The following is a 10,548-nucleotide window of genomic DNA, read 5'->3' as shown; positions in this document are numbered from 1 at the left end:
ACCTCCACACCTATCCATAATCTGCTTTGCAATTTCTTCCTCCACATCTCTATTACTATTTGGAGGCCTATAGAAAACTCCTAACAACGTGACTGCTCCTTTCCTATTTCTAACTTCAGCCCATATTACCTCAGTGTGCAGATCCCCCTCGAACTGCCTTTCTGCAGCCGTTAAACTATCCTTGATTAACAATGCTACTCCTCCACCTCTTTTCCCACCTTCCCTACTCTTACTGAAACATCCGGAACTTCCAACAACCATTCCTGTCCTTGTTCTAACCATGTCTCCGTAATGGCCACAACACCGTAATCACAAGTACCAATCCATGCTCCAAGTTTACCTACCTTATTCTGGATGTTCCTTGCATTGAAGTAGACACAGTTCAACCCACCTTCCTGTCTGCTGGTACACTCCTGCGACCTTGATACCCTCCTCAGTATCTCACTACACTCAACACTGTCTTCTGGACTACAGCTCGTTTTCCCATCCCCCTGACAAATTAGTTTAAACCCCCCGAAGAGCCATGGCAAATTTCCCTCCCAGGATATTGGTGCCCCTCTGGTTCACGTGCAAACCGTCCTGTTTGTACAGGTCCCACCTTCCCCAGAATGTGCTCCAATTATCCATATAACTGAAACCCTCCCTTCTACATCATCCCTGCAGCCGCATGTTTATCTGCACTCTCTCCCTGTTCCTCAACTCGCTATCACGTGGCACCGGCAACAAACCAGAGATGACAACATGGTTTGTCCTGGCTCTCAGCTTCCACCCTAGCTCCCTAAATTCCTGTTTTAAATCCCCGTCCCTTCTCTTATCTAAGTCGTTGGTACTGATGTGTACCACGACTTGTGACTGTTCCCCCTCCCCCTTAAGGATCCTGAAAACACGGTCCGAGACGTCATGGACCCTGGCACCCGGGAGGCAACATACCATCCGTGAGTCTCTTTCGCTGCCACAGAACCTCCTATCTGTCCCTCTAACTATCGAGTCCCCAATAACTATAGCTCTCCTGCTCTCCCCCCTTCCCTTCTGAGCCACAGGGACGGACCCAGTGCTGACTTACCACTGGCAGGTCGTCCCCCTCAACAGTATCCAAAGGAGTATACTTGTTGCCGAGGGGAACGACCACAGGGGATCCCTGTACTGACTGCTTCCTCCCAGCCCCTCTCACCGTCACCCATCTATCTTCATTCTTCGGAATAACTACATCCCTGTAGCTTCTATCTATGGCCACCTCTGCCTCCCGAATGATCCGAAGTTCATCCAGCTCCAGCTCCAATTCCCTAATGCGGTTTTTGAGGAGCTGGAGATGGGTGCACTTCCCACAGATGAAATCAGCAGGGACACTGACGGCGTCCCTCACCTCAAACATTCTGCAGGAGGAACATTGCAGTGTCTTCCCTGCCATCCTCTATAGATAACTTGCGGATAAAACAAGAAAAAGAAAGAAAGAGCTTACCTGATATTCACTCACCCCCTTTAGATTAGAGGGGAAAAAAAGCTTACCTGCTCTCACCCTGAGTCTTTTTTTTAAGGGGAAAAATATCACTGAGGTTGGTGGGAATCTGGATGCACTGCCTGGGAAGATAGTCAAGGCGCAAACCTTACAACCTTTAAAAAATATTTGGATGAGCACTTGAAATATAATATTCAAGGATGTGGGACAAGTGCAGGAAAATGGGATAAGTGCATCTTTAGCGGTAGTTAATGTCGGTGCAGGCCGAAGGGCCTTTTCTGCACTGTATGACTCTTACTCTATAGGCAGAATTCTCCCGTCCTGCCACAGGAATCGTAGCGGGTGGGACAGAAAATCCGGCAGACCAAGCCCCAGCTGAGCTGTTGATGGGTGACGGTTTCATTCCAGATTAAGCCTACTGTTTCCAAACTTGGTGAGGAGGGTGGAGCCCCAACAAGAAAACCTAAAAATAGATTATGATTCTACAATGATAGAAAGAACTTTTGCAATGGGTGATCTGGTTCACATGATAAACTTTGGCGATGGTCCCAGTTGGGTCTTTGGGATCGTTATGGTGAAAATGGGACCAGTATCTTTCAAGGTCAAAGTCCAGGGTAAAAGCTTAAATATTTGGACAATCTCAGAGCCAGGGAGTTCTTGCCTGAGCAGGCCACACTACTGGCATGTAGATGGGTGCTTCCAGTATCAGTCCTCAGCTCAAAACTGACTGCGTTAGCCTCTCCAGATAATGAAGGTACGGACTTGGAGATGGAGGGTGAGGAAGCAGATCTCTGAGCTGAAACAAAACCTGAGGAGGAACCCACATCAGTGACCCTGCAATGCTCCCTCCGGAAGCGGAGGTCCCCAGTTCAGTTGACACTGCCTGGCCCAGTCCCATCCTCAACGGCCCTCAGACAGATCACTAATCAGTGGAAAGGATCTTCTCGCAGTGGGGATGCTAAGGGAAGACAGAGACCTAAAGGACGAGGGATGTTATGATGGCTGCAAAGAATATGGGGGATCATCGATAGATCTCCCTGTGGGCTTAGTGGATTACGAGCTTCGTTATTGAGTGAGCGGAGGTTCACCTAATGAGAAGTGGACAGTGGGGGCTTATAAACCTGCTGCTCAACCCGGGCCGGCATTGTAGGTCCCAAGGTATAGACTGTCTTGGTGTAAGCTGCAGGTGCACAATATGGGGTTTTTAGTGATGGGAAACTGGCGTTGGGCTGAATTACTACAGCCTCCATCAGCACAGTAACAATGCTGTGACTCTGTAATGTAATTGTCATAATTTTTATATTAATTTTGATGTCCCTTTCAAGTTTCATTGCATACTTCCATTTTGTACTCTTACAATCTGCTTCATTATGTTTTGCTGTTCTTTACTTTTTGCCTTTGCTATTTTCCATGATTTATGCTATTCATTGTGTTTTGTCTGCTTTTTCTTTTAGTTTTATGTTGTCACTTTTTAAAATTGTCCATGGCTGCCTGTCTTTCCAAATAGATCTCTTACCATTAGGTTTATAAACTAGTTCTCTCTCACTTTGTTATTTTTGAACACATTCCACTGACTATCTGAGTTTCATCCATTAATAGATTTGCCCAGTTTTCTGTGGACCGTCCCTGTCTCATTGGGTTGAGCACAGTAAGAAGTCTCACAACACCAGGTTAAAGTCCAACAAGTTTATTTGGTAGCAAATACCAAGCCAGCCTTAGCCAAATGTAGAATCTTGGGAGCCATTTTGTGTTGCTCCCTTTCAAATACTTCATTGATCTCAATCATATTGTGATTGTCATTTGAAGTGTTTGAAAGGGAGCAACACAAAATGGCTCCCAAGATTCTTCATTTGGCTAAGGCTGGCTTCAACCCAATGAGACAGGGACGGTCCAGCCTTTACTAGTGGCGATTTCTAGAACTCTGCTCTCTAATGGTATCCGACACGTCCAAACTTTATCACCCACCGTCAAATGATCTGGCAGAATGGGCAGATCAAACCTTCAAAAATGGCATGAAGAAGCAACTGGTGGTATCCATGGAGACCAAACTGGCGCGATTTTTGTTCAATTATAGGATCATACCATACGCAACAACAGGTAAGCCCCAGCTGAGCTGTTGATGGGTGATGGTTTCATTCCAGATTAAGCCTACTGTTTCCAAACTTGGTGAGGAGGGTGGAGCCCCAACAAGAAAACCTAAAAATAGATTATGATTCATCTATTTGGCAAGACAGGCAGCCATGGACAATTTAAAAAAGTGACAACATAAAACTAAAAGAAAAAGCAGACAAAACACAATGAATAGCATAAATCATGGAAAATAGCAGTCTTTAGGCCGTTAACTAAATCTGGCTGATTACTCAATACTATATCTGGTACCTGGGCGTTTCTGATCATGGGTTGAATGCCAGTTGTGATGGGTTTTCAGTGTGATAGCTTTGCTTAAAGTTATTGTGATATCTTTGTTTAAAGGTGTGGAGTTCAAGTGGTACAATGTATACGAACATTTGCAGCCTCAGGATGCTGTGGGTTGGGTGTGGTTTCTGTCTCTCTACTGAGGTTAGAAAGTAAAACCACTCTCTGTTCTGTGGCATTGTATTTTTTAATGTAGGGACGCTTGCTCCTAAGATCTAATCCTCTTGTTTCTTTGTTTTGAGCCATGCCTGAAGATGTTGCCTTTTGTATAACGCAGTAATTTTGGAATTCTTGGTGAATTACATTGGGCCACAATCAGACCCAAGGGCTGAGTTTCTCTGAAATTCTGGCGATTTGTTGAGAACGAAATTCCTTTTCAATGAACTGCTTAGTTTCTGTGTGCTGTATGTTGGGTTTTTAAAAATCTAAACCTGGTTCAGTGGTGGAATTCAGAGCTTGCACATTAAAAGAAAATGAAAGGTTATCTCAGTTGTTCAATTGACACAAGCATTCCATAGGTTGGTTTACTTTACTTTCAGTTAATATAATGTGATGTATTCATTCATTACCTTACCGATGTGAAAATGATAGTGAAGTGCCTTGTTTGCACATTTGAGTGCAGTTAAGAGTCAAGTGCTTTGTTGTGGCTCTGAAGTCACATGTAGGCCAGACCAGATATTGATAGTGAATTTCCTTCCTTGAAGGGGTTTAGTGAACCAGACAATCCAATAACTTTATGTTGACGTTAGCTATTTGTTCCTGGATTATTTAATAACTGATTTTTAAACACCTTCAACTGAGACATCACTGAGCTCTTGGATTATCAGCCCAATAACATAGCCACTATTATAACTTTCCTGAGAAGGACGGCAGTAACAGGAGGCTTAAGGTTAAGTAATGTTGCATAGCTGTTTTCAAAATATTTTTTATATCCACATATAAAGCTGAGTAAATTGAGAGCCATACGGAGACTATAACATTGAAACAGGCCATTTGACCCAATCAGTCTGTGTTGGTGTTTATCCTCCACACGATCCACTATGTTGGTGTTTTCCAAATTCCTTTACCCCTTTCCTTCAACCATCCATCTAATGCTACTGTTCCACCACCCTCAACTGAGTGCAAATAGCAACAGGCAATAAATTGCTCATGCCTCTGTGGTGTATCAATGCTGTACTTCAGTTGGGAGAGACTAGAGTTTCGTGAATCTGCTGTTGAAGAAGCCCTGGTTAGTTACTGCAGTGTGCCCTGTGGACAGTACATAGTGCAGCCACAATGTGTCAGTAGTGGAGATTACGTAGAACCATAGAAAATTACAGCTCAGAAACAGGCCTTTTGGCCCTTCTCGTCTGTGCCGAACCATTTTTTGCCTAGTCCCACTGACCTGCACTTGGACCATATCCCTCCACACCCCTCTCATCCATGAACCCGTCCAAGTGTTTCTTAAATGTTAAAAGCATTTACCACTTTATCCGGCAGCTCATTCCACACTCCCACCACTCTCTGCGTGAAGAAGCCCCCCCTAATATTCCCTTTAAACTTTTCTCCTTTCACCCTTAACCCATGCCCTCTAGTTTTTTTCTCCCCAAGCCTCAGCGGAAAAAGCCTGCTTGCATTCACTCTATCTATACCCATCAAGATCTTATACACCTCTATCAAATCTCCCCTCAATCTTCTACGCTCCAGGGAATAAAGTCCCAACCTATTCAATCTCTCTCTGTAACTCAGCTTCTCAAGTCCCGGCAACATCCTTGTGAACCTTCTCTGCACTCTTTCAACCTTATTTACATCCTTCCTGTAACTAGGTGACCAAAACTGTACACAATACTCTAAATTCGGCCTCACCAATGCCTTATATAACCTTACCATAACACTCCAACTTTTATACTCGATATTCCGATTTGTAAAGGCCAATGTACCAAAGGCACTCTTTACGACCCTATCCACCTGTGACGTCACTTTTAGGGAATTCTGTACCTGTATTCCCAGATCCCCCTGTTCAACTGCACTCTTCAGAGTCCTACCATTTACCCTGTATGTTCTACTTTGGTTTGTCCTTCCAATGTGCAATATCTCACACTTGTCTGCGTTAAATTCCATTTGCCATTTTTCAGCCCATTTTTCTAGTTGGTCCAAATCCCTCTGCAAGCTTTGAAAACCTTCCTCACTGTCCACTACACCTCCAATCTTTGTATCATCAGCAAACTTGCTGATCCAATTGACCACATTATCATCCAGATCATTGATATAGATGACAAACAACAATGGACCCAACACCGATCCCTGCGGCACACCACGAGTCATGATGTGGAGATGCCGGCGTTGGACTGGGGTGAACACAGTAAGAAGTCTCACAACACCAGGTTAAAGTCCAACAGGTTTATTTGGTAGCAAATACCATAAGCTTTCGGAGCACTGCTCCTTCGTCAGATGGAGTGGAAATCTGCTCTCAAACAGTGCAAACAGACAGAATCAAGTTGCAGAATACTGATTAGAATGCGAATCCTACAGCCAGCCAGGTCTTAAATGTACAGACAATGTGGGCGGAGGGAACATTAAACACAGGTTAAAGAGACAATACACATCTCTTTAACCTGTGTTTAATGTTCCCTCCACCCACATTGTCTGTACATTTAAGACCTGGCTGGCTGTAGGATTCGCATTCTAATCAGTATTCCGCAACTTGATTCTGTCTGTTTGCACTGTTTGAGAGCAGATTTCCACTCCATCTGACGAAGGAGCAGTGCTCCGAAAGCTTATGGTATTTGCTACCAAATAAACCTGTTGGACTTTAACCTGGTGTTGTGAGACTTCTTACTGTGCACACCACTAGTCACAGGCCTCCACTCAGAGAAGCAATCCTCCACAACCACTCTCTGGCTTCTTCCATTGAGCCAGTGTCTAATCCAATTTACTACCTCCCCATGTATACCTAGCGACTGAACCTTCCTAACTAACCTCTCATGAGGGACCTTGTCAAAGGCCTTGCTGAAATCCAGGTAGACAACATCCACCGCCTTCCCTTCATTCACTTTCCTGGTAACCTCCTCGAAAAACTCTAATAGATTGGTCAAACATGACCTACCATGCACAAAGCCATGTTGACTCTCCCTAATAAGTCCCTGTCTATCCAAATATTTGTAGATCCTATCCCTTATCACACCTTCCAATAACTTGCCCACCACCGACGTCAAACTTACTGGCCGATAATTTCCCGGATTTCTTTTGGAACCTTTTTTAAACAACGGAACAACATGAGCCACCCTCCAATCATCCGGCACCTCCCCCGTGAAAACTGACATTTTAAATATGTCTGCCAGAGCCCCTGCAAGTTCAACACTAGCTTCCCTCAAGGTCCATGGGAATACCCTGTCCGGTCCTGAGGATTTATCCACTCTGATTTGCCTCAAGACAGCGAGCACCTCCTCCCCTTTAATCTGTAATGGTTCCATGACCTCCCTACCTGTTTGCCCTATTTCCGTAGACTCCATGCCCGTTTCCTCAGTAAATACGGATGCAAAAGAACCATTTAGTATCTCCCCCATCTCTTTTGGTTCCATACACAGTCTACCACTCTGGTCTTCAAGAGGACCAATTTTATCCCTCACTATCCTTTTGCTCCTAACATACCTATAGAAGCTCTTTGGATTTTCCTTCACCCTGTCTGCCAAAGCAACCTCATGTCTTCTTTTAGCCCTCCTGATTTCCCTCTTAAGTAGCTTCTTGCACTTTTTATACTCCTCGAGCATCTGATCTGTTCCTTGCTGCCTGTACATTTCATACAACTCTCTCTTCCTCTTAATCAGTGTTATAATCTCCCTCGAGAACCAAGGTTCCTTATTCCGATTTACTTTGCCTTTAATCCTGACAGGAACATACAAACTCTGCACTCTCAAAATTTCTCCTTTGAAGGCCTCCCACTTTCCATTTACATCCTTACCAGAGAACAGCCTGTGCCAATCCACACTTCCCAGATCCCTTCTCATTTCATCAAATTTGGCCTTTTTCCAGTTCAGGACTTCAACCCAAGGACCAGATCTATCCTTATCCACGATCAGGTTGAAACTAATGGCATTATGATCACTGGATCCAAAGTGTTCCCTCACACTCACATCCATCACCTGTCCTAACTCATTTCCCAATAGGAGATCCAATATCGCATCCTCTCTAGTTGGCACCTCTATATACTGATGTAGAAAATTCTCCTGAACACATTTTACAAACTCTACCCCATCTAAACCTTTAACAATATGCGAGTCCCAATCTATATGTGGAAAATTAAAATCCCCTACTATCACAACTTTGTGTTTCTTGCAGTTGTCAGCTATCTCTCCGCTGATTTGCTCCTCCAATTCTCGCTGACTATTGGGTGGTCTATAATACAAGCCCATTAATGTGGTCATACCTTTCTTGTTTCTCAGCTCCACCCATAGGGCCTCTGTAGACAAGCTCCCTAATCTATCCTGCCTGAGTACCGCTGTCACATTTTCCCTGACCAACAATGCCACCCCCCCACCTTTTATCCCTCTGCCTCTATCCCGCCTGAAACATTGGAACCCTGGAACATTGAGCTGCCAGTCCTGCCCCTCCTGTAGCCAAGTTTCACTAATGGCTATAATGTCATATTTCCATGTGTCTATCCATGCCTTCAGCTCATCTGCCTTCCCCACAATATAGACACACCTCAAAAGATTATTTCCACCACACTCTACCCTTCCATTTGTGATTTTGCTTGAACTAACCTGTCTTTTTACCCCTGCTCCACTATCTGCTCTGGCACTCTGGTTCCCATCCCCCTGCAAATCTAGTTTAAACGCTCCCCAATAACACTAGCAAATCTCCCTGCAAGTATATTGGTCCCCTTGTAGTTTAGGTGTAACCCGTCTCTCTTGTACAGGTCCCACCTGCCCCAGAAGAGGTCCCAATGATCCAAGAATTGGAAACCCTGCCCCCTGCACCAGTTCCTCAGCCACGTGTTCATCCGCCCAAGCATCCTACTCCTGCCCTCACTGGCATGTGGCTCAGGTAGCAATCCTGAGATTACTACCCTCGGGGTCCTGCTTTTTAACTTCCTTCCAAGTTCTTTGTGCTCACACTTTAGGACCTCCTCACTCTTCCTTCCCACGTCATTGGTACCGATGTGTACCACGACATCTGGCTGATCACCTTCCCACTTTAGAATGCTGTGCACGCGATCAGAGACATCCCTGACCCTGGCACCTGGGAGGCAACAAACCATGCGGGAGTCTCTGTCCTGACCATAGAACCTCCTGTCCGTACCTCTGACCATTGAGTTCCCTATCACTACTGCTCTCCTCTTCTTCATCCCACCCTTTTGAGCTGTAGAACCAGACTCAGTATCAGAGTTCCAGCTGTCGCAGCTTGTCCCAAGTAAAACATCTCCCACAACAGTATCCAATTCAGTATACCTGTTGTGGAGGGGTATGGCCACAGGGGAACCCTGCTCTGCCTGTCCTTTCACACTGCCATTTCCTCTCCTTACAGTAACCCAATTTCCTGTGCTCTGCTGCTTAGAACATAGAACATAGAACAGTAGCGGCACGGTAGCACAATGGTTAGCACTGCTGCTTCACAGCTCCAGGGTCCCGGGTTCGATTCCTGGCTCGGGTCACTGTCTGTGTGGAGTTTGCACATTCTCCTCGTGTCTGCGTGGGTTTACTCCGGGTGCTCCGGTTTCCTCCCACAGTCTAAAGATGTGCGGGTTAGGTTGATTGGCCAGGTTAAAAATTGCCCCTTAGAGTCCTGGGATGCGTAGATTAGAGGGATTAGCGGGTAAATATGTGGGGGTAGGGCCTGGGTGGGATTGTGGTCGGTGCAGACTCGATGGGCCGAATGGCCTCCTTCTGCACTGTAGGGTTTCAATGATTTCTATGAACAGGCCCTTCGGCCCACGATGTTGTGCCGAGCTTTATCTGAAACCAAGATCAAGCCATCCCACTCCCTATCATCCTGGTGTGCTCCATGTGCCTATCCAATAACCGCTTAAATGTTCCTAAAGTGTCTGACTCCACTATCACTGCAGGCAGTCCATTCCACACCCCAACCACTCTCTGCGTAAAGAACCTACCTCTGATATCCTTCCTATATCTCCCACCATGAATCCTATAGTTATGCCCCCTTGTAATAGCTCCATCCACCCGAGGAAATAGTCTTTGAACGTTCACTCTATCTATCCCCTTCATCATTTTATAAACCTCTATTAAGTCTCCCCTCAGCCTCCTCCGCTCCAGAGAGAACAGCCCTAGCTCCCTCAACCTTTCCTCATAAGACCTACCCTCCAAACCAGGCAGCATCCTGGTAAATCTCCTCTGCACTCTTTCCAGCGCTTCCACATCCTTCTTATAGTGAGGTGGCCAGAACTGCACAGAATATTCCAAATGTGGTCTCACCAAGGTCCTGTGGACCCCAAGATCTCTCTGTTCCTCCACAGTCTTCAGAACCCTACCTTTGACCCTGTAATCCACATTTAAATTAGTCCGACCAAAATGAATCACCTCACATTTATCAGGGTTAAACTCCATTTGCCATTTTTCAGCCCAGCTTTGCATCCTATCTATGTCTCTTTGCAGCCTACAACAGCCCTCCACCTCATCCACTACTCCACCAATCTTGGTATCAGCAAATTTACTGATCCACCCTTCAGCCCCCTCCTCTAA

Source organism: Mustelus asterias, chromosome 19 (assembly GCF_964213995.1).
Source record: "Mustelus asterias chromosome 19, sMusAst1.hap1.1, whole genome shotgun sequence".
Classification (NCBI taxonomy): Eukaryota; Metazoa; Chordata; class Chondrichthyes; order Carcharhiniformes; family Triakidae; genus Mustelus; species Mustelus asterias.
The sequence above is the reverse complement of the archived record's forward strand: the minus strand, read 5'-3'. Positions refer to the sequence as shown.